A 26,011-nucleotide genomic window follows, 5' to 3' on the forward strand; every position below is an offset into this window, starting at 1 on the left:
CCATCGATCCTGTAAAAAAAGTGCAGAAAAACCACCCACTCTGCTGAAACTGCTGAAGAGGTGTGGAAGAAGAGAACAAGGAAAAGAAAATCTTATTATTATCCAGTTGTTCTGTTCCCTGAAGTAAAGAAAAGGAGATTTGCTTCTGAAATCTCCATAACCGATGAGAGTAAAAATCGAAGCAGGTGATACTGCTGGACCTAGTCTTAACATTGAAACACCGGGCACTGAAGAAAGATTGTTTGTCAGCAGCATTCCAATTGCAACCTCGACACCAATGGCACCAAGCAAGGTTGGCACAGCTGAAAATAGTGTGCCATGGAATGGTACATGTTGGCCACACATAACTGGAAAAAGTGATGCAATACTCAATTGTATTGGTAAAATTGAGATAAGAGCGTTTGACCTGTACACTCTACAGGGCAGTAGGTGGCTCAATGATGTCATAAACGATGCTTTCATTGCCACCAGAAGCATAATTACAGCTGTAGTTGGATTTGATGCGAGAATACTGCCTGTGTGTGTTTAAGTCGGGCACAGCATTGAGCAGAGAGGAGTGAGCAGAAGTGTTCTAAAATGGATGCAAAAACAACAAATATTTGACTATGACATCTGGCTTGTACCATTCAATGTGGATTCATGTCATTGGGTCCTTGTACTAATAATTTGGAAGTTGATAATGCTCATCTACTTGGACTCAATGCATTCCTACCACAATAAGTACATGGATTGCATTGCTAACCTGATGGAAGTTGCTTACCTGCAGCAAAAAGAAAATATAATTGATTGGAAAGATTGGCAAATATATGCCCCACGTGACATCGTGCACCAAAGAAACAGCAATAACTGTGGTGTCCATGTTCTCCTCTTCGCAGATATGATAGCAAGTGGAAGGAAATATGCTACTTGCACAGAGGAAATGCATCAAATAAGACAGTGGATAGCAAGCAAACTGCTGAAGAACTGGAAAGAAACCTTGCAGACTGAAAACTCAGGTACAGTAGCAGCAATGTCTACAGAAGAAACAATTTGGAGGGTGCCTAAGCGTCAGCTAAAAGTGCATGTATAATCCCCAGGTGGAAATAAAGATACATTGACATTCCTTTCAGAATTACAGAGCTCATTATTCAAAGGAATGTGGTCAATTTTCAGTCTGAACGGTAATTGTAAAAAGCCCAAAGATAACCAATCAATGGTCTTCTGCAATGGTGACTGCCAATATTGGTACCACGTTGAATGTCTTGATGTCCATACTGTTGAGCTTTCAGACCGTTTTTACTGTCTCTCCTGTAAATGACACTTTTGACCTTAACATACAAATTGTTCATCCAGACAGTGTGGGCATCCATATACAGAATATATTAGTCATTATAAGGCCATAGAATATACATATAAATAAGTTTTATTTATTTATTTATACTTTATATACCAAGAAAACAATAAATGACTTGGCATTAGTGCTACAGCATCCTTTTTTTTATCCAATTCACTTGGGAACTGTTATTATTATTATTATTATTATTATTATTATTATTATTATTATTATTATTATTATTATTATTATTATTATTATTATGTTAGAACTTTATTTGATCCTCTGACATCTAAAAGTCTGCTCTTTCCTAGGATACAGTGTAGAGCTGCTTATTACAATGTCGGAGTCAAAATAAAACAGCATTTAAATCAAAATAGTGTGTATTTCCTAGAAAATAGTACAGGGAAAATATTAAATAATAGACAAAAATCGGGTATAAATGATAAAAACTGACGTCCAGTTAGAAAAAAAAAATCCTGTAATTTTTTCGGTAAAATTCGGAATAAACTGGAAACACAGAACACTAAGTATACAGTACAGTAGTAAAATCAAATGAATACCTAGCACACTTTCTTTTTACTTTAGCCTGTAGGCTACCGGTAACACAAAATAAAGCATGCTGATGCATTGTACACATTGGCCCTTTATCTGAAATAAAGTAAAAAATAACTACAACCTTGCGATTAACATGTTTTTAACAGGTTTATTTTAAGTGATACGCGTCGTCTTAAAATCCAGCAGCTGTATCATTCCACTGTGTCACTAACCTGGGAGTGAATGTCCCTGTGTGTGTGTGTGTGTGTTTGGCTGATTGCTACCTTTCACAGGAAGCCTTGTGTTGACTCTAGGGTGTGCACAGGGTTAAAAATTTTAAGAACGAAAAAGATAGAATTAACTCATAATCAGCGCAATTTGGCAAATGAAGGTAGTAATGCAAGAAAGTAACCAGTACTTGTTACTATAAGGTGGCTACCCAGACACCGGCAAATCACCTTATTTAGAACCCCAGATGGTAAACCCTCAATCTCATTATAAATTCTGCATATCCCTGCAACCCTGCGCTCCAATTACTTGAAGTTGTTGATAATGTGTGCTGTGCTATTGATGTGTGAACTGCTGAACATTACCACTTTATTAAAGAAAAACTTTTTTTTTTAAGTAATGAGATCTTAGTATATTCTGTTTTGCCATTATTATTTTTAATTATAATTAATCTTATTTCATTATTTTTACTACTAGTAGTGGTATTAATAATATTGACCTTGCCATTTCTTTTGTCTGTCATGCATAATCATAATGAACATTAACCAAATAGATCATGGTGCCGCATTGACAAGTAATACTTACAGGAGGACAGTCAACTCTTGTTAATATGGATTTCAAGGGACCAGCAACACATTTTGCATTATACACTGATTCGTATTATCAGGAGTAGCCTATAAGTCAAATGTTTACTGTCTGTTTATATTGAAGTTAGTCAGTGGGGTATTGCTAAAATGTGCACAATTACAAACCACCTGCAGTAGAATAGGATATAGGTTTGTTTCCAATTCCTATACAGATGCTCAGAATGAGCTGCAGGGGTTAGTGGCACATGTGTGCAATCTATTGCTCCCAACACATTGGGGAAACCAGAAATGTCCTAGAAATTTGTTTTCTAGGCTTGTAAATACACCCTGCTTTTAGGAAAAAATAGGTATTTGGGTGTTCGCCTAAAAAATGCATTGAACACAACTGGCAATTCACGAGAAAAAGCGGACTGGGAAATGCCAGCAATAGCTGCCACAGTTCCCTGAAAGGAGGCAAGATAAGGCAGGGTGGACAATAGTCTGACCACTGCAGGGATAGCATGGCTTCTCTGGGTGACAGGCTCCGGGTCATCTTTTAAATCACACAGCAGCTCAAGAATAATGTGACTGCCGAGTCTGTACTTGTGCTTAATTTGGTCTTCATTTAAATCGAAGAGGTAATGCGGGTATGAAATACCCTTTCTCTACTCATCCTACAAATCACTTACATATAATTACCCATTTATACAGTTGGGTTTTTACTGGAGCAATCTAGGTAAAGTACCTTGCTCAAGGGTACAGCAGCAGTGTCCCCAACTGGGGATTGAACCCACAACCCTCCGGTCAAGAGTCCAGATTCCGGCTATGATTAGGGGATAGTGTATTTCATACTGCTTTTTAAAGGTTTGCTAATTGCGTCTGTTTAAAATGTGCTTTCAAAAGTTCTTAACAAATTGATGCTGTTATGTTCTGTAGGGAATAGGCAGAAGACTCAGGTGGAAGTTCACAGTCTTTATTTACATGACGGTACTGCGGGTACAACTCACTAGTAGTCTACTACTGAACGTGCCAAAACAACAACAGGCTCCCCGTTATACAGTAGGACCCTAGGCAGCTGCCGCTTGCCTGACTAGAACTAAACCACATTACTACATCTCCTCCCCTCTTAGTCCCAAAGTCTGAATGTAGTTATAAAACATAACAACTGAAAGGGAACAACTTTTTAACATTTAGTGGGAACTCTAACTAAGAGCATGGGTGTAGACTGGTCCATACTCGAGGCACCATAAGGGGATTATTCTGCCCCTTTTACTACATAGTCCTTGAAATGTGCAGGTGCCTTCCTATCTCTAGTGGGGTAGCGTGGTTCAACTTCTGGCTCTGTATCTTGAGGGCCGGATAGATGGATCTCTTCATTGCTGTGCTGCACTACAGGTGTACTCATGCTCTCCTCCCCTGTGACTGTGCTGGGACCAAAGTCTTCCAGTGGCTGTGGTCCCCGTAGAGCGGTGGTGGGGCTCTGATCCAAACGGAGGCGCACGTGATCTTGGTGCCTTTTGATGATCTGACTGTCCTCTGTCACAACTTTCCATGATACTGGCCCTGTTTTTTCAAGTATTGTACCTGGTATCCATTTGTTTCCATGTGCTTGAAAACCTCGCACATATACTGCATCAGACTCAGCTAGTTCCCGATCTCTAGCATGTATATCATGCAGGTCCTTCTGCTTTGCTTGCTTCTGGGAGACTTTGTTCGACAGGCAGGGGTGCATTAGGTCCAGGTGTGTTCTCAGTTGGCGTCCAATTAATAATTGAGACGGACTTACCCATGTAGTAGTCTGGGGGGTTATTCTGTACTTTAGAAGGAAACGTGCAATTTTTGTTTCCACATTCCCCCCCGTCATTTTCTTCATTCCTTCTTTGAATGTGCAGACAGCTCAGTTTGAAGCGGGATGATAAGGAGATGTCTTGATGTGCTTGATCCCGTTTTTCCGCGGGAATGTTTCAAATTCAGTGCTCACAAAACTGGGGCCATTGTCCGTGACCACCATGGCTGGCAATCCATGTGTGACAAAATTGTGCCGCAGTTTCTCTATGGTCATTGTAGACGTGACTGAGGTCAATGTGTGGACGTCAATCCACTTTGAATGTGCGTCAATTAATATGAAAAACATTTTACCCATGAAAGGGCCCAGAAAATCCAAATGCAGTCTCATCCACGGCTGGTTCGGCCACTCCCATGGGTGCAGAGGTGCTTCAGCAGGTGCTGTTTGGTTTACTTGGCACACTTTGCATTTTTTTACTGCGGGCCAGGGCCTTCATGCAGGATATTCCAGGGTGGGCTTCATGCAGCTCTTCCACCATTCGCTGTCGACCTTGTGGGGGAATAATCACCCTGCTGCCCCATAGCACACACCCGTCTTCCACACTCAGTTCATCTTTGCGGACCTCAAAAGGTTTCACTGCTGGAGCTGAACACACTTGGGGCCATCCACCGAGTACAAATTGGTGAATTTTTGAAAGCACAGGATCCTGGCGAGTCCAAGTCTTGATGTGCTACACTTGAATAGGGGTTCCCTCTAGATGTTCCATCAGCAAAATCACATCTCCAATTTCCGGTGTTTCTCCCGGCATTTCTGGCAAGGGGAGACGGCTTAAGGCGTCTGCATTGGCATGTTTTGTCCGCTCTTTGTAGGAGATTGTATACTCATAGGCTGCTAGGGTTAATGCCCACCTCTGAATTCGGGCAGCTGCAAGCTGTGGAATGCCTTTGCTTTCACTGAATAGACCAAATAACGGCTTGTGATCCGTAAGTATGGTAAAATGCTTACCATAAAGGTACTGGTGGAACTTCTTAAGGCCAAAAATAATCGCCAGGCCGCCTTTTTCCAGCTGGGAATATCCCCTTTCTGCTGTTGTCAGGGAGCAAGACATATATCCAATAGGTCGCTCTGAGCCATCAGATAATCTGTGTGACAAGACGGCCCCCAGTCCATAAGGTGATGCATCACAGGATAGATATAGCTCTTTAGCAGCATCAAAGTGCACCAATAACTTGTCTGAATGGAGGCATGCTTTGGATTTTTGAAAGGCTTGGTCCTCTTCCCTCCCCCACTTCCACTTCCGTCTCTTTCCGTAGCAGATTGTACAGTGGTTCTAGAATGGCAGACACATTTGGTAAGAATTTGTGGTAATAATTCAGCATGCCTAGGTATGCCCTCAATTGTGTCTGATTTATGGGTCTGGGAGCCTCTTTAATGGCTGCAACTTTTTCTGCAACAGCATGAACCCCATTTTCCTCAATTCTGTATCCCAGGTACACTACTTCAGATGCCAGGAAACAGCACTTGTCCAAACGCAATCGCAGACCTGCTGTTGAAAGTCTATTCAAAACCTTGTCTAGGTGATCCATGTGACTTGTGTCATCTTTCCCTGTGATAAGTATATCATCAATGCGAACCACCACATGTGGGATGCCCTGCAACAGGCTTTCCATTGTTCGTTGGAAAATGCCTGGCGCTGAAGAAACTCCATAAGGCAGTCTGGTATATTGATACAGCCCTTTGTGCGTATTAATTGTGGTGAATTTCCTAGAACCTTCATCCAATATCATCTGTTGATATGCTTGAGACATGTCCAGCTTTGTAAATTTCTGACCTCCCCCTAACACTGCTAGCAAGTCCTCAGTTTTTGGAATTGGATAATTGTCCAGTTTTGAAACTTGGTTGACTGTGACTTTATAATCACCACAAATTCTAATTGATTTGTCTTGCTTGACCACCGGTACAATTGGTGCTGCCCACTCAGCGAAAGACACTGGTTCAATTATTCCTGCCTTTTCCAATCTCTAAAGCTCTGCCTCCACTTTGTCTCTCAGTGCATAGGGCAAAGGCCTGGGTTTAAAATATCTGGGCTTTACTTCAGGGTCTACATATATTTTTGCAGTGGTTCCTACTAATGTGCCTAGGCCTTCCTTGAATACTTCAGTGTATTTACCTAGAACTGACTGAGGTCTTGGAGGTTTATCCGCCTCTAGTTTTAATATGGCTCTCCAATTCAACCTAATTTCTTGTAGCCAGTCCCGGCCAAGAAGGTCTGGCCCCTTCCCTTTTACCACCAACGCTGGTAAATGCTTCTCTTGGCCCTGGTATTTCACTCTGGTGGATACAACTCCCAGGACTGGAACCTGGGCTCCTGTATAGGTTCGCAAGCTTACACCTGTATTTTCTAAATCTCCCAATCCTAAACTTTTGTAAGTATGTTCACTTAATATTGTGGAAGAAGCACCTGTATCCACTTCCATTTCCACAGAATGTCCATCTAAATCTATTAGGACTCGGAATGGATCAACTTTCTTCTCCTTCATGTGATACAGTGTATAAGCCTCTCCAATGTCCTCTTCCCCCTTCAAGAAATTTGCTCCACGAACGTCACTTTACCCTCTAAATGGTGCTCTTACAGATTTTTCATTTGCTTTATTTCTGCATTTTTGGGCCCAATGCCCCCTCTTGTGGCAGGAGTGACAAATTGCATCAGCAAATCGGCACGTCTCAACACTGCTTTCCACCGCATCGGAAACACCCGAATGTACCTACTGTTTTTGACACAGAAGACTGGATTATCTTGATTGTAGATTCGGCTTTGGACTGCTGCTGTAACTCCAACACATCTTTGGCTGCCGTTTCCATGGCTGTTGCTAACTCCACGGCTCGTTGTAAAGTCAGATCGGATTCTGAAAGCAACCGGCGTTGGATCCGATCATCGTTTATCCCGCACACCAGTCTGTCTCGTATCATGTCATCCAGCGAAGCACCAAAGGCACAGAATTTGGTAAGTCTGCGTAGCTCGGCTACAAAAACTGACACTGTCTGCCCTTCTTTCCTGACTTTACTGTGGAATTTAAAACGCTGTACTATGACGCTCGGTTTTGGCTTGAATGGTTGGTTAGTACCGTTGTTAACTGCACAAACGTTAAATCTGTTGGCTTGCGGGGCTGGATTAAGTCTCGCAAAAGACTATAGCTTTTGCTTCCACAAACACTTAAGAAAATAGCTTTCTGTTTTGCTGCGTCACTTATTTCGTTCGCTTCAAAATAATTCCCCAATCGCTCCACATATTGCAGCCAGTCTTCTGAGTCAGGTTCAAATTCGCTTATTTTCCCATAAGTTGCCATACTCCCTAATTTCTGTTTTTAATTTAACATGAGTCCTTTTAAAGGCCTACCTCGTCGCCAATGTTATGTTCTGTAGGGAATAGGCAGAAGACTCAGGTGGAAGTTCACAGTCTTTATTTACATAACGGTACTGCGGGTACAACTCACTAGTAGTCTACTACTAAACGCGCCAAAACAACAACAGGCTCCCCGTTATACAGTAGGACCCTAGGCAGCTGCCGCTTGCCTGACTAGAACTAAACCACATTACTACAGATGCAATTGTAAGTGTCACAATTGGCGGCAGCTTTAGTACATCTGAGAACCCTCATTTGCACTATCTCCGCCCCATTTTTGCGAATTTATGCAGAAACACCCATAATTACATATTCATCTAAGGCTGAACCACAAAGAAAAACTGCTGCCGCAAAGCATTCCCCCAAAAATCGCTAACAACATTGCGCTTGTTTAGCACACTTCACCCTAGACTTCCCGACTCGTTTGCAACACTTTAGTACACCTACCACTCAGTGTTTAAAAAAACTTCTAAGTGTTTTTTTTAATAAGTTGTTAATACATATCCATTCAAATTAATCAAGAAATGTTTTCAGTTTGTGTAAAAAAAGAAAATTCAATGTGTCAACTTGGCTTAATCTACATCAGTGCAAATGTAGATTTAATATATATTAATGATAAGACACAGACCAATGCTAATTATTTCAAGGTGTAACATATGGACATTATAATCAGAGAACACTGCTGGAAAAACAGAGAGAGGTCAAAATTCAACTTGTCTTGTGTTAAAAAAACATGAATTGTGGAGCACTACCTTTCCTTACCCCCACATTATCTGCCAAGTACAGAATTCTGGCCAGTTTTTCTGTCTGAATGTCACTTTTAATAATAAAATAGCAAGGTCAGGAATTATGTGGGGAAAGTGCATTAAATGTAGCACATCCTGGCTGTACTATATTATATGATTGCCCCCTATAATGTAACTATAGCATAGCATTACAAGACTGAGATGACAGTTTAATTATTGATCTGTGCAGGAAAATACAGGCTTGTTGCACATTAAATAAAACAACACAGATTAATAAAACACACTGTGAATGAGGAATATCTCAAAACATATCTCAATTTGTCTCGGTACAGAGTACAATAGTTGTAGCCTTGGTGAGGCTCAGAAGGTCTTATACCTTGAAGTTTAATGTGCCACACCTCTTGTTTGTGTTGCTTCTGGTCCTCTCCTTCCACCTCTCCAACAGTGTAACCCTTTTTGGATGCCCAAGCCCCAGCCTCAACTCTATGTGAAGGCTGCTAATTACACCTTGCTATTCAGCAAGACATTGCCTGCCTAGTGAACAAGCATTCTGCCTTAGCTACTGTTATAGTAATCTCCTTTTTCAAATACCTAAATAAATAAACAAATAATTCATAAAACACTTGAGCATGGAAATGAATAACAAAACAGAAAGCAAATACAAATAGCATCTAAAAACGGAATGGATACAGCATAAAGTATCTTGGTATGCCTGCAACAGCTCCAGAATTTACTTTCTTATCATTTGCTCCAACTTTCATTTGGTAATAACTATTCTAAATTGAATGTTCAATGCCTGAGTCATTCTAAGAAAAGTCCCAATTTTTCAGTATATCTTCTTCTGAGTTTCAAATTGGATGTAATAAATATGGCCATTGTGAGACTGCCAGAGCAAGAGAATGATAAAGTCGCTGAAGCTGCTGTGCAAAGAAAAATAATGGGTACTTTGTCATCAACCACTGCATTGTATTGATCCCATTTTATTTGTTTGTAATTTTTGTTGGTTTTAGATGGACTTTAGTCGTGTAAAATGTTAAGCTTCTTTGTCCTCCAGTAAGTAAGACTCTACTGAGTGCAACTAAAGCAGAGGCTTTTGTTTCACAAGGTCTTCTGAACAAAGAAGGCACTTCTGTACAAGAAAGTGCATGAACTGTAAACAAGGAATTTGGACATATATCTGCAATTAAACTACCTCCTGCCTGTTCAGTACATTTAGGCAGCATATCTTCACCTAACAAGCAGCAAAACACGACAGTTCCCCAAATTGCTGATGAGATGTCTGTTCATATTTTAAATTGGTTTCCGCAGCACCAAACCATGAAAATACTTAACGTGCCCTGTTCAGAACGCATTCAATCTCCACGATATCTGAGTCTGGAATTTCTCAGGCGGTCCTGTGAAATTTCTCAATGAAAAACGGACAAGACTAATTCTCACTGGTTTGCATTTCTCAGGGGGTGTCGGCGACGCAGTACAAGACATTTGATGTGGTTATCTTCAGTCTAGTTATGATGTTCGAATACTTTGGTACTCACAACTTGTTTACCGGTTAAAAGAATAAAGTTTATTATTTCTACACTTCAACATTTTATCAACTAGTTTGATCCCCCTCCCCCACCAAAAAGCATTATATAAATGATGATTAAATAATGTTAAGTTTATTAGTTTGGTTACATCTAGGTTGTATTCACACATCATTCACACACGTGTACACAAAACTTTAAATATCTCAAAACCAGATAAGAAAATTAATTGACTGACCCCTGTCATAGATGAGAGGAGGACTTGCATAAACACAACTAGTGATGAACCTAATGATCCTTATGGTTAGATGAACCAGCGTAAGAGAGAAAAGAACCTCAACGGGCACAAGCCTGGAGTTAAATGGCCAAGAGCTTCTAAGAAAACAGTGTGTGACACAGTAAACATGGATCTCTGTTTTGCGTTGGAAAGGTTAGGTGGAACAGTCGGAAGCTGTAGAAATTTGGGGATACCATCTACCCATATGGAAGCAAGACTTTGGAGTTGAAAAAAGAAAGGAGAAAGTACAAATTATTCCTATAAAGTCTAGACGGCAGCAGGAGATTGAGCGCTTAATTAGAGAAAGGAGGCAGCTGAGGAAGCAATGGAGGAGAGCAGAACAAAGTCAGCAGTCAAACTCTTACAAAGGGTCATAAAAGATAAGCTTGCAACATTGCGCAGAGCTGAGCGCCTACGGAAATGCTGCCAAAAGAAGGAGCGTGCGAGAACTAAGTCTGAGCTAGAGCGATATCTCAAGGAAACGCACACAAATTCAAAAAGACAGGAGCCTATGTCGATTCCTTCAGACATCCCACCTATCAATCCACCATAATAACAAATGGAGGACTGCGGAAAGACTTAGAGCAAGCTGTGAAAAAGGCAAGGGAGTCATTATCTCCTGGGCCTAATGGAGTTCCGTACAGAGTGTACAAGAGTACCCCTGGTGTTCTATGAATCCTGTGGAAATTGATGAAATTAGCATGGGAAAAATAGGTTGTACCAAGAGCATGGTGCCGAGCAGGTGGAGTCTTTATACTCAAAGACAAAGATTCTACGAGTATCGGTCAGTTTCGCCCTATTTCCCAGTTACACATGAAAGGCAACATTTTCTTCAGCATTGTTGGTCAGGGATTGTCAGTAAAGAAGCTGATATAATGACTCAAGTCGAGTTTTGTGCAGCATGGATAGGGCTCTTCATTTTCGGTTTTTATTTTTGGTCACATGATGTCCCTTTAAAGTTATTGAGCCAACTTATCTTAGGGCAGCAGTGTGGAGTAGTGGTTAGGGCTCTGGACTCTTGACCGGAAGGTTGTGGGTTCAATCCCTGGTAGGGGACACTGCTGCTGTACCCTTGAGCAAGGTACTTTACCTAGATTGCTCCAGTAAAAACCCCATTGTATAAATGGGTAATTGTATGTACAAAATAATGTGATATCTTGTAACAATTGTAAGTTGCCCTGGATAAGGGCGTCTGCTAAGAAATAAATATTAATAATAATTAAACTCTTGATTGTGAACCAAGATCACTTTAGTTTTTTCTCCCATAACTTGAATGAGACTATGATTCTGTTTCATTGATTGGTAAATGAACACAAAAAGCGACTTCAGTTAAATTGCTTTTCCCGGATTTAAAATCTTAATGACTCATTGCAAAAATGTTATAACCTGTTTTGCAAATAATAGTTTCCTCTTAATTATGATTTAATTAAATCAATTTAACTTCACTCGCTGTTTGAGTTCAGTTTGAATTAAAAATAAGGTGCTGCCTTTTTTAAAATTATTATTATTATTTGTTTGTTTATTTAGCACTATGCATCAGCTGCAGAGTCACTTACAATTACGTCTCACCCGAAAGACTGAGCACAAGGAGGTTAAGTGACTTGCTCAAGGTCACACAATTAGTCAGTTGCTGAGGTGGGATTTGAACTGGGGACCTTCTGGTTACAAGCCCTTTTCTTTTACCACTGGACCACACAGCCTCCTATAAAAACAGAAACAGAATCACAGTCTCAATAAAGTTACAGGAGAAAAAACAAGAAGTTTTACAATCAGCACTTAAAAGAGTTTAATTGAACGGAGTTGGCTCAGCAAATCATGTGATCAATCATGTGTTGGCACTATACTAGAGAATGCATGTTTAAATGTTATATTGCAGGTCTAAAATTAATATTATATTTACATATCTTACGGCTCGTCATGAGCAGGTACTGTAATCCCTTTCAAAATAAATAGAGTGCATTTGTCATCCACAAAACTCTCAAAAGTATTTAACACATGCAGCAGTCATACAAACAAAAACACTTCTTCAAGGGAAGAGCTTGTCTTTTTATGTGGTGTTTTTGGACAGTTATCGTATTTTGCTTCATAATAACTGAATATATTTTATTTAAAGTGCATAATATATGCAGTATAAACAGAAATAATGGAAACAACATCATAGTGTTACATTTAAAGTTGAATACACTGTAGATCTACCGTAAAATAAAAATTACACAGAAACTGTAAGGCACTGCAATGTTCCCCCTTGTTCTTGTGTATTTTGCTGTCATCAAGAGATAACAACTACTGTACTGCACAGTTCAGTACGGAGAATCTGCAATGTGGATGATTTAAATTGCAATTGAACAGATGATTTAATGATGAATAATGAATTTGGCCAGAGATCTTGTCCGTGGGTGCTGACAGCTATCCGCAAAGTTGGCCACCTAGCGAAAACACGATGACATAATGTAGTCTAGTGCCGCAGACAGGAAGTGGCTCGTAGGGCCACCTTCCCCCAGAAGACAAAGCCGCCAAACCATGACTGGAAAAAAGAAGATGATAAATGATTAACACAACAACTGCAGTGGTGCAATGCCACCTACCCCAAAAAAATAGGAAATGGATGAATGAAAAGTAAGCAGCTGAAACACAGGCCCGCCCCCCGCGCATGAAATGGGAGAACCCGGCCTCTCCGGCCTGCCACGCACGCTGCAGAAACTAAATACGAACCGCTCGGCACTCAGGTAAGGAAAAACCGCCTACTCCCTGGTACGAGGAAACCTTAGGGAATCCATGGCTTCCTTCAGGCTGTAAAGACTGCCTTGACGTGTGTGACTGAGAGATCAAACAAAAAGAAGCGACATGAATGTAAGCCGCACAGAGTTTTTCTATATTATTCTCAACTGGGAATTCCTTTACCAAAAATGTAGGGGTTTATTTGGATTGCCTTCTTGTTACAGTATTCTTTGACAATCACTTTAGCTCAAACATTGAATTTTACCACTAGTGCTGAATAAAAGGTAATACTATACTTTTTTGTATACTACTTTACCCATCAGCTAAGTAGTATACAAAGACAGGAGTGTTAGAGGCTAAATTGTATTGTAACTGATAAGTAAATGAGTATAAGAGAGCTATAGTCTATTTACGATCTCAAGATGCTAGAGGAATAACATCTGGTTTTCTTTTTTTAAGTGATGCTTCTGAACTGTCAAAAGAATGCACCAGGTTTATTTCAACCACATTGAAATGAGATTGTAACCACTGCATTATGCACATCGAAACTGACTTCTACTCTAAAGTGCCTCCCTCTAAAAAAACACCATGTCCCATTAACTTGATGCAAATTGTACTGTAACACATATGGCATGATAATCATGCTATAGATTATCATTTATAGTGAAACACAAATCTAAAGTGAAAATTACCAAAGACCACAGATACTGCAACCTTAATTGCTGAAGTCTGTTTATACAAGATTCTGTACATGGCAGGGACAGTGGATAAGGAAAGGTAGTGTTCCACAATTCAGAAGAGTCACACAAAACAGTGCTGAAGATGACTAGGCTGTTTTTTTTTTTGGGGGGGGGGGGGTTGTGTAAGGATATGTTTGGTTAATTCGGGCGAGGTTTACACATACAGTTAAAATTCCACATGCTATGTCATGAAATTGGGTACATTTTTACCCACCCTTTCACCTGATAAGAACGATTTACATGTAGCTAAAAGAACATAAATATGCCTTTCCCACACACAAACCATACAAATAACTTCAATATTGTGCAGTTTTTCTATTTGTTTTTAGTGAGTAGTTTTGAAAATAGTTAATCCATATGTTTTCTTGATATATATATATTTATTTACAAACAATACCTTGTAATTGTGACATACTGGGATATAACATACTTATTTTTGGACAGAAGAATATTAAACAGTTATTTTAAATATGCATACAGGGGTGTTCATCATCAAGAAATTACAACCAGTAGCAATATTTGAAATGAGCTTAGAAGAGTTCAATCAAAGCTGAGGCTTAACTTTGCTTACCATCTCACATAATTATACATAGGGCTTCTGTTTTTCGGGTTTTATTAATTGTATTTTTCGATGCTTATTTTTAGCTATTTTCGAGTTTTATGGGGCTTTCATTTTTGATATACTGTATGAAATTAGTGTTTTCGGTTACTTTCCAAAGTGCTTGAGCGTTTTTTTTTTTTTTTTCTGTCAAAATATCTATAGTAATTCAACAGTACTTGCACACTTAAGTTGTACCTTCTTTCCTTTGCTGTCTTCCACAACGAAATCCCTATGGTCATGGGTACATTCTTCTGGGGTTTTTGTGTGTAGGCATTTTTGTACATTTCGCCACAAATCTGTTTTAAAACTTGTATCTTAACTGTAATACAGCTTGAAATCCCGCTAACAAACCTCCATCCTGATTGTAATCTCATTTTAAATCTCGCAAGCGGAGTCTCCAATAGAAATGTAGGAATGTGCTGTCACTCAGTAGTTGGGGCGGATTTAAAGTATTGAGAATGAATCAATGATAGATGCAAGTCAGGAAGACGGGACATTGCCCAGCAGCACTGGGAAATGTATTTATTATTATTTTTGTAGTAGGTTTTATTTTTTAATGGGAAAAGGGTAAAGTCAACATGAATAGATTAACCATTTACACAGTTTTTCCAGTGTTTATTGGCTATCCACTGATTTTATTTTTTTTGTATCGGGGGTGTTTTATCGGGTTATATCGGTTAAAACCGAAAATCAGAAGCACTAATTATAGATGAGCAATTGTTCTCTCAGCCAATCATGAGAGATCACAATAAGTCTGTGTAAAGTTCAACCTTTTTTTTTAAGAAAAACAAATGTTGAGCTTTGATTATAAATGAGCATGCATGCTCTATCTTCAAAATCTAAGATTAATTAAATATTTCCAACAGAAAGGGTTGCATTGCATCTGTGCACATACACAACTCACAGTGATGAAATACATTTGGGCAAGTTGTTTGTTGTGTTCAATCTCCTTATTTGTCTCATTTTGCTTGTGTAGTCAGCCAATCTACACATTCATCAACTCCAGCATACAGCACTAATTTCTTTAATGAAAAAGAAGTGGAAACACATCTAGACCTCTCTGAAATCAATTTTACATTGCTGAACCAGAGTTGCTAGAGGGCTATCAGGATAAGAAAAATTATATCTTATATGACAGACTTGAAATAAATGCATTCATGTATTGTTCACTGGAAAATTATACGTTTTCCAATAAAGCAGGTCACACCACAAAGTCTTATGTGAGCATGTACTGTATGTTGACTGATTCTTTAATATTAAAAAAGGAAACAATAGTTTCTTACCATTTTCAAGAAAAAAAAAATATATATATATATATATATATATATATATATTACGAATACTGTTTGATTTTGGCTAACAACATTTTAACCTGTCAAAACCCCAGCCCCTCACAGACAATTTCCGCCTGGGGGGCTGTGCCCTTAAATAAATCACAATATCTTCCAAAGTATAGACAGTACAGGCATGGTTCAGGGCTTGAATTCAAGGTAACCCTTTGGGCATCAAGACTAAAACCTCAGGTGTGATAAAAGTCTTACTCAGTACCACACTGGAAGGAGATATCCAGAAAAAATACATAAAAAAACAACAAACGCTTTTCATTTTTTTATGTTCTATAGTCATTTTTTCAACTTGTAGCATATGAAAAGAGCCATATTTTTTTCCAGTGCTTCACCAACATGTCTAATATACTGGGTAAAAATTTGGAACTGTTTGAACAAAGGGATCAAATTCTACAGGAGTTTTTACAAAGCTAGCCCAAGGGTCCCCAAACCTCTCCAAAAATAAACATTGTGTAAATCTTTATGTCAATTGATATACTAAGTTCTAAAAGGGATGTTATCTTCTGGCACCTCACAGGCTAGCCATTGCCACATGCATTTGCCTTTGAAAGGCTTTTTTTTTTTTTTTTCCCCTTATCTCATTCAAGAGGTGGGCGTGTTTGTTTGCACATCGATTACTCTGTGATGGATTGGGTTACAAACAAAGTAAAAGTATGAATGGAAAGCTTGTGACCTCCCCTACAACGTGATCAGGGAGACTTTACCGTCATCAAGGTTGTAAGACCAGAGCAGCAAAACGCAAGCTAGTCGATTGCTTTTGTTTTGAATGCATGGGGGTACTAGACACATTGCGAATGGGATATCTCAGCGGTGAAATGACGGATTCGAAAAATTCCTTCGCTGTTTGACGGTAGGAAAACAACGATTTTGATATCGAGTCAACTTTTTTTTCTATTTTGCTTTTGTAATAATATTAAAAATGAGTTATGAAATATAATATTTACGTGCAGTTCCGTGTTCCGCCCGCGGGACTAGAGGGCGAAAGATCTTTATTAGTAAAATTGGGATCTGACAGAGAAGGATGCTCCATTTGTTTAGGGCTTTGGATAGGGCAGCAGTGTGTAGTAGTGGTTAGGGCTCTAGATGCTTGACCGGAGGGTGGTGTGTTCAATCCCAGGTGGGGGACACTGCTGCTGTACCCTTGATCAAGGTACTTTACCTAGATTGCTCCAGTAAAAACCCAACTGTATAAATGGGTAATTGTATGTAAAAATAATGTGATATCTTGTAACAAATGTAAGTTGCCCTGGTGCTAAGAAATAAATAATAATAGAAAAAGTAGCCATAGTAACCATTTTCATGTGACCCATAATAACAAACTGGCAGTGTCAGTTTGGAGCATAGAGTTTTCAGCTCAGTGGCATTCATTGTTTATGTATATATATATATATATGTGTGTGTGTGTGTGTGTGTGTGTGTGTGTGTGTGTGTGCGTGTGTGCGTGCAATTGTTTATTTTGTTATTCTACAGAGCAGTTAGCAGTGATGTGCAGTATGATGTGTAAATTGGTTGTTTATAATTAAAAACAAAGAAAACAAATGTAGCTTTTTTCCCCTCATATTCCTATTCATATAATTGCTCTCTGGTATGCATGATAATTCCTTTTGTGGTCATAGCCCCAAAGGAATTATTAGTATGCATACCACCTGGTTCATAAATCATGAAGATAATGTTGCTTTGAAAGTTGAAGGCATATTATAAGTCTCAGTTCCTAAAATAAATGTAACTGTCTTACACTGCATGTGAGACTTAAGAAAACTGTAGGTAACAAAATCATAATCTATAATTCCATCTACGTAGGACAATGTCAGAACAATGCACGTTTTACAGACTGTATATATAAAGTATCTCAGTATCCACTTTAAATAACTTTCTGTAATTTCAACAGCTAAGTGAAGCAGAAAAGTGACCTTTGAATGGTAATTAGCGTATTGGTTTAATTATACAAAATATCCGAAAACACAAAAGAATTGTAGTCGTTAACTGAAACCAATAAATGGCGAGGGCAATGAAATAATAATGCAATCAAAATCAGTCACATCTCATGGGTGATTCTTATTTCACTTTGTCCTCAGAAGGTTTCATTAAGCCTCCAACACTTTCACTTTCAATCTCTGGGAAATAACTACAAAATTGGACATCATGTTGAATATTAGTTGTATAGCAGTGTGACCCGGATGACTTGTGGGTGATGTCAGACCAGGAAGAGAATGGACACAGACAGTACTACGGGGTATGAAGCGCTTGCGCGCGCACTTTTAATAATAAATAAAATGTTTAAACATAAAACAAAAACACTTTTCAAAAGTAAATGGCATGGTGGCACATTTTCCACTACATAATATTCTTATAATAATAATAATAATAATAATAATAATAATAATAATAATAATAATAAATATTTGAATCCGAATTCAGCTGGCATTGCAAAGCTCTCGCCAGTAGAATGTTGTAATATTTTTTCTTAGTATACCGGAAGTTCATGTAAGTTCAGCAAATTCCTCAGTAGATACTAATCCACCCAGGCATTTTTGTAACTTTCTGGAACTTCGTTCTGTAAGTCTTGCTTCAAGCTGATGTTAAGCCCTGTATTTGTCTTTTTTCTCATATTTTTGTTCTTCTCAAATAAATCTTGCTCTATGAATTAGGTTTAAGAGATTTTACTTCATCTCAATACATGGTCGCTAAAGCCTGGTGCTCAGGTCAGTAGCCCGCAGCAATAATATATTGACCACTGGCACAAATTCCCAGCTTTGCTGAATTAATACATTTTAGGGTACAAATGTGACTTTTCTTTTTGTCCTTAGTAGATACCCATAATAAATGCTACTTTTGGCTAGTGTACAACAAATAGGGCAGGATTTTCAAAAAACAGTGTTATTGTATCGAACTCGTGGTATAGTAACAAGAGCTTTAGTAGCAAGTGGTTTTCAAACAAAATGTGTTGGTTAAATCAATCCGTTAATGCTTTGAAATTGAGTCGATGAGGTCAATAATGGATGCATTTCTCGTTAAAAATCTTAAGTGTCGCAGGTCACGTACATCACTTCCTGTCTCAACGACTAAATAAGGGGAACTTGTTAATCAAAATGCATGTTAACGAGATCAAGAAAAAGGAATAGAAGCATAATTTGCTGTTATGGAAACTACTAACGTACAGCGAGACGGCTCTCACCTGCGAGCAGCCGCCATAAGGAAATGTAATAAAAAATAATGGGATATCTATTTTGTGTATAATTTGTAAACTTCATTTAAAATTGTGCACTTTGTCATGCAGAATGTACATTTATTTAGATAACTTCACATATACAATGCTGATTTATGATTATCTACACTTTTTAACTATTAGACGAACTGTTTACAGAATACTTAACAACTGCTATTAGGACCATGCTGCATGATTTGTTTATTAATAGAGTTATAATTAAACTATACCAAATTACGTTTTTATTTACAACGAAGGGAAAACATGTTTTTGCTGATTTAAGCACTTGGGCGACACAGTATAGGTTACCTTCATTGTAAATGAAAAACGTGATTCTGTATAATTTAATGATAACACTATTAATAATAAATTAATCATGATTATAGCAGCAGTTTTTAAGTATTCTGTAAATATTTTGCCTAATAGTTAAAAAGTACAATGTGGGGAGTGTCAGGTCTTGTTTTCAAAACATATCGGCACAGACATTATATACAAACCAATGGAGTACCGGGTGGATATGTATGTATGTATGTATGTATGTATGTATGTGTGTGTGTGTGTGTGTATGCATGTGTGTGTGTTTAATAGAGAGAGACAATACATGCATGTTTCCAGTCATATGTGTTTTCATGATCACATCGCCTTAAGTTCTAGCCAAAATTGTAGATATTTATTACTGCCATAGCCTTATCTTTTCACCTATTGATTTGCCCCATTGCCCCTGTACTTTATGCATCCATACATCCCTTCCTGTGATGTCATCGTACAGTGTGTTCCGGGCTTAAGGTTACAAATTGTTAAAACAAATGAACAAATCTCCTTCATAATCACAAGTATATAAAAGTCTAAAATATTTTCATAACTACAAATATTGAATTAAATTTCTGTTTCAAGGCGAGTTATAGTCTTTCATTAATTAAAACCCTCCTTTTCCAAGTGCAAATTAACTCCTGATAAATTATGAAAATTAACACAGATTTGCTTTTAAATTCCCACGTAAACAAAATAAATAGTCGCAAGAAGCACTGCTCGTTAAGATATTAACATTATTTCATAAATCAACAATTTCGGAAATCACATTAGGACGATTATTTATGAACAAAATAGGCATAGCGACTGCATGAAAATGCCAAAATAAATGCTACATATCAATTTCTTGATTAACACTGGAGTTATCATTTATGATCTTTTGAAAATCCTGCCCATAGCATCTTATTGCTAAGAAACAGAAAAGTCTAAACATAAAGCAATGAGCTATCCGATCGCCAAGCATGGAAATAACAAAAGTGTAAAGGATGAAAAAATATCTTTCTGTGCTTTGCAAAGGGCTTAGTTATTTCTTTATTGCAAAAGGCTGCATTCTTTATTGTGTAGTAGTTTCATTATTTTTTATAACTTGCTTATAAAACAACTAAACTATAAAGCACTGTCATTTTATGAGTCACCTGCATATGGCAGTAATTTGAATGGTGAAACTGTGCAGTGGGTGTTTGCTACTGTATCCTGTTTTGTAAGTGTCAACCTTTCCCCTGTCTATGGCTAATAAAATAAAATGTCCTTAGAAAGTTGCTTGCAAACACACAATTAAGATACGGTTTTCATATCTTCTGTAAAGTTTGAAAAATCGGCCTTTACAGACAAAGAAAACAGCTACGAGTGCAAAGCCCATTTTTTTAAGTAGCTTTTCGAAGCAGATTAAAAAATATTCCAGGCTGTGTGGTCCAGTGGTTAAAGAAAAGGGCATGTAACCAGGAGGTCCCCGGTTCAAATCCCACCTCAGCCACTGACTCACTGTGTGACCCTGAGCAAGTCACTTAACCTCCTTGTGCTCCGTCTTTTGGGTGAGATGTAGTTGTAAGTGACTCTGCAGCTGATGCATAGTTCACACACCCTAGTCTCTGTAAGTCGCCTTGGATAAAGGCGTCTGCTAAATAGACAAATAATAAATAATAATAAAAACATATGATATAGTGTTCTTTTTATTAACATGCACAAGTCCACATATATTTGTGTTATTCTGTTGCATACCCATGACTCAGGAAAGCAAATAATATTGTATTGTACTACACGTGTTCACTTTACAAGCCATGGAAGCACAATGAACAGAACTCCAGCCATCACTGATTTAAACCAGAAGAGGGGCTCCTCCAGCTGAGACAGCCCTGTCAGACTGGTTGCTTTGCCCAGCCTCTTGCTCTGAGGCTGTGCTTGGCTGTCGCTGTGTCTCTTGTGTTGTGGAGCAGACTCGACTTCAGGCTCCGCTGGCACTGGGTCAGGGAGCTGCTCCTCCTCCTGTTCTGCCCAATCGCCCCCAACCTCCTCCCCAGATTCTGCTCTGCTTCAGCCCTATTCCTCTTTCTTGGACAGTGTTTCTGTTGATGTCCCAGAGATCAACAATTAAAACACCTCATGGTATCTGAACGCAATTCATCCTTTCAACATTAAAATTCCACGCTACCTCAATAATTGAGTTTGGATCATTTTGTATAGTAAAAGCTTGTCTTCTAAAAGACAATACATGTTTACACTGGGGTTTTTACATCCTAGAGGGATCGTCTTAATGGGATACATTAATTTTCCATATCGAGCTAATTCTCTTTCCAGTAGCTTGTTTTTTAAGAAGGGAGGGGCATTAGACAGGATTACTTTTGTTACGGGTATCACTAAGGTGTTAAGGTGAAACTTCAATAAATGACTCCTGCACACTAAACCCCTCATCCACCAGCTTGTTTACCAGGACTACCTCAGTTAATAATATAACTAGGGCTTTATTCATTCTGGAAGCTGATTTTATTTTATTAAAGCCCACAACCTCTCCCGCAGCTACCAGGCATTCCTCCACCGACACCCTGGTATCGGGCACACAGTGGCAGCCATGCCGGCGAATCAGTACCCCCGCTCCACCCGAACTACATGCCATATCGGTGCTTTTTGCTGATCTATTATCAACAGAACAAACAACACTAACTCACAAATACACTAACACTGTTCATACTTAGTTACAAAAAAACAATTTTTTTTTATATAAACCACAAAAAAATTGCAAAAGTTTAGACTCTCCTGAATCGCAACTCCTACACTCCACTCACCACCTGGCTCCTCTCACAATCCCATAATCCACGAGAAAGAGAGAGAAAGATGGAGAAAGATGGAGAGAGAGAGATGTGTTACTATAATCTTGACTGAATACAACAATAAGGTACAAGCAGTTTTCATCTCCTTGAAGTGTTAAAGCTGTCAATCTCACAATTCAATAGGCCTCCTTCATCTGGAAAGCTTATTTTCTCTCCCTGGGCTCTGGTTTATAAGTGTCACTTCAGTTTACATTTCACCATGGCTTTAACCTACAAAAAGATTTCCCAATGAGAAGTTGATGCTAGCATTCACTGGAGGCTTTACAAAAAAGCTCTCATCCAAAACATTTAACTGAGTTGCCTTTCACCTTCAATCAAGTGTTTAGAGAATAAAGAAAAGTGAATCGAAAACTAAAGTGTATTTGAGTTTTGTTTTAGCAAATGTTTTTAACAAATGTCCTGGAAGTTCAAGTGTCAAATTGGTTTTCAAGTCTTAGGAATGCTTTATTTTAACATGACATTCAAATGTGTGGGTGACTGAAAAGATTGGGTCACAAAAATAAAGATTGTGCCCAGCTTGCTAATGTAACAAAAAGATAATTTCCACAAGAAAAGCATTTTAAATGATCAGTGCTGGAATATGAATAGCTATACAGTAGAGTAGCAATCACAATAAATAAAAAAAAATATATAGATATATCTTTTTTAAAAGAAGTAAAAAGCTAGATCAGAAGGGAAAACTTTGATGTGATGCTTTATTCATGCAAATTTTAAAAAAGGTTAAAAATATGTTTACTGTACTCTAATAGATATTCTGCTATCTTCACCAGACAGCATGGTTTAGATGGAATCTTGAGAATTAGAAAGGAGAACAGGTCTGGTTTTATATCCCATTTGAAGGAAGGCAACATTAGCTGTTGCAGCCGTACTACACCAAGGTAGGGTGTTCATAAATACATATTTTTACCTGCTCTTAGAACCACTGGTACCTGCTGCTGCAGCTATAACAGCATATTCACACCTAGGCTTGGATTATACAAGGTGTTGGCCTCCTGCGGTATTAGGGATCATTCATCATCCAACCAGTATTGTAGGTTGGAGTCACCTTGCTCAGAGATGTCATCCAAGCCCATCCCCATAGGACCTCATTTGGATTGAGATCAGGTAATAAAAGGTTATGCAACAGTCCTACCTAAATATCATGGCCGATACATTACTGCCTGAAGTGCATAATTTCTTTCCTGATTGGGATGAGCTTTCTACTCATATATGCAAGGACTAGCACAATTAGCTTTAGGCTGTGTATTACACGGGTTCCATAAGTTACACGAATTTCAAATAAATCATGTCATCTTAAATGATTGACTGTGATCAATACCTCAAAGGAGCCAGAATGCTAATCTGTACTATGTAACACTAATGTTGTATTTTTCAAAAAAACTACTTAATCATCGCAAGCTCACTATTTCAAGTGGAACATCCCTGCACACCACTTTGTTTAATCTGTACACTTTTCTTTTGGGGCACATTGTAGTACGCCAAAGGATGTACCACACAACATCTTGCAAGTATAAGTAGTCACTATTTACTAGGGATGCACCGAATAGAGGATTCGGCTTCGGATTCGGCTTCGGATTCAAACTTATGAAGTAAACCTGTAATATATAACCTGTAATATATACTAATAGCAAACTGTTGTATACGTCTGTGCTTTGTTGTTTTGTCTGAGACGTGTAATAATAACACAACGAAACAATAATAATACAACGAAACAACAATCGCAGCGTTTTCTCTTCAAAATTAGCTACTTCATCAGGAACAATGTTGCATTTTGCATTCCACTGATGTAGGTCACAGGAATATTATTATTATTTGTTTATTTAGCAGATGCCTTTATCCAAGGCGACTTACAGAGACTAGGGTGTGTGAACTATGCATCAGCTGCAGAGTCACTTACAATTACGTCTCACCCGAAAGACGGAGCACAAGGAGGTTAAGTGACTTGCTCAGGGTCACACAATGAGTCAGTGGCTGAGGTGGGATTTAAACCGGGGACCTCCTGGTTACAAGCCCTTTTCTTTAACCACTGGACCACACACCCTCCTAATATTATGATGCTGTTTAATATTAAATTTAGATGGATTTAATCTGAAATAGTTAAATGAGTTATTTACTATGTATTAAACCTTACATGCTCACAAGTGCTCAGATAATTCATTCTGATTTGGATCAGTAGAGGCAATCTCAACAGACAGTCCCTGCACTTTATTGTCTGACCAGGTCCCTTGGGAGCTGGTGTATGTTATCAGCAATCACTAAAGTCACTGTCAAGAAAATGTAAAATGGTGGTGGTGTAAGTCTGGCTGGTGGCGATGGCGCATACAAATGAGAAAGGTTTATTAATTCCTCAAACCTTCAAACCCCTTCTCCCCAGACTAATTCTGAGTGCATTTAAGTCCCATACAAGTTAATATGTTCTTGCTCTTAGTAAGAATGAAAACAAATCTGTTTATTTTTCAAATTTAACCCTGTGCTACATTTACTGTAAAGTATTCATCTTAACATTACAAAATTATTGTATAAAGTGTTTTAGGTTAATTGTGATATGTCTGTTATGTCATATCATGTCAGGTTTCTCTTTTAAGTTAAGGATAATACTTTTTGAGATTAGTTAGACTCTGGCTTTAAATTTCTAAATTTAAAGTCACCAGATTGTAATGACAGAAACACAAAATTAATTGCATCAAGTATACAAAACTCACATTTTTCATACTAATGCTGAGAGACTCTCTGAGTAACAACTTTGAAAAATATTTATATCAGCTGAAAAAAATGTTACACAAACAAATAAACTGTTTTCTTGAACAAACTGCCCAAGAAACTGCATGTCCTTACATCAGCAAAAATAACAAGGGTCCACTTTGTTACACAATTTGGACTGAAGGTAGTCCCCACATTTATTTATATGCAAAAGGAATGTTGTACCACTAAATCCTTCCAGTGAAAATGGCATTTGTTTTAAAATCACTCAATTGATTTGGTTATAAAGCTCAATGTTGCGGCATGTTGGATGTGCTTTAGCGGAATTCGCTGCTTTATTTATGTCTATTAACCACTGTCATGTGGGAGCTGATTCAAAGCACGGGCTGATTGGGTCAAGAACAATTTCTACCTGATGCTGCACCGTGTTTACAGCTCTCTCAATTAAACCTCTTCTTGACAAGGTTATTTTGCAGCTTTCCATCAAAATTAGGTACTGTGCTGTAACTTGGACAGGTCTTTCGTAGAATTAAGTGAAGGATGGTCTCAGTGCCATGACTCACATTAGGCTATTTTTTATATCCATCAGCCCAAATTGTAATGTTGTAAAATTGTGTTACTGGTTTGTCAGTAGACTTCAGTAATGAAGTAACTGCTCTAACATACAAATGTAAGCATTCCCTTGGACTAGACTAGTAGGGTAGACTAGACTTCTTTGTTTCTTGGTAAACAGGAGTAAACCAGAAATACCTTAAAACAGGTCTCACTTACACTTGCAATAAAAACAATAATGAATAGTGTTTGTTTCATATTATTTTCTAATTAAATGTTGTACATATTAAGACTTCAACAAAATTATTTGCAGAGGAAATGTTACACAATTCGTTTTTATAATGAATAATCTCAAACCTGTAACACATATGAATATGATTATTATTATTTATTTCTTAGCAGACGCCCTTATCCAGGGCGACTTTCAATTGTTACAAGATATCACATTATAAATTATTTCACATTATACAGATATCACATTATTTTTACATACAATTACCCATTTAAACAGTTGGGTTTTTACTGGAGCAATCTAGGTAAAGTACCTTGCTCAAGGGTACAAAAGCAGTGTCCCTCACCAAGGATTGAACCCACGACCCTCTAGTTAGGAGTCCAGAGCCCTAACCACTACTCCACA

At 38.2% G+C, this 26,011-nt stretch overlaps 1 protein-coding gene and 1 pseudogene across 4 annotated transcripts in view; both read right to left on the reverse strand.

Annotated features, from left to right (window-relative positions):
• LOC117414479 (alpha-1,3-mannosyl-glycoprotein 4-beta-N-acetylglucosaminyltransferase C-like) overlaps window positions 1-26,011 on the reverse strand; it is a 172,553-nt gene that overhangs the window by 66,294 nt on the left and 80,248 nt on the right. The window contains exon 1 of one of the 4 annotated variants that reach the window (XM_059026946.1): window positions 11,935-12,076. The exons of the other annotated variants lie outside the window; for them this stretch is intronic. The gene's annotated coding sequence lies outside the window, so the exon portion shown is untranslated. Of the gene's footprint in view, window positions 1-11,934; window positions 12,077-26,011 lie in introns of those variants that run through there. 4 annotated transcript variants of the gene reach the window in all.
• LOC131737608 (uncharacterized protein K02A2.6-like) lies at window positions 3,899-7,399 on the reverse strand (annotated as a pseudogene).

The sequence above is a fragment of the Acipenser ruthenus genome, chromosome 7 (genome assembly GCF_902713425.1).
Source record: "Acipenser ruthenus chromosome 7, fAciRut3.2 maternal haplotype, whole genome shotgun sequence".
NCBI classification, from domain to species: domain Eukaryota; kingdom Metazoa; phylum Chordata; class Actinopteri; order Acipenseriformes; family Acipenseridae; genus Acipenser; species Acipenser ruthenus.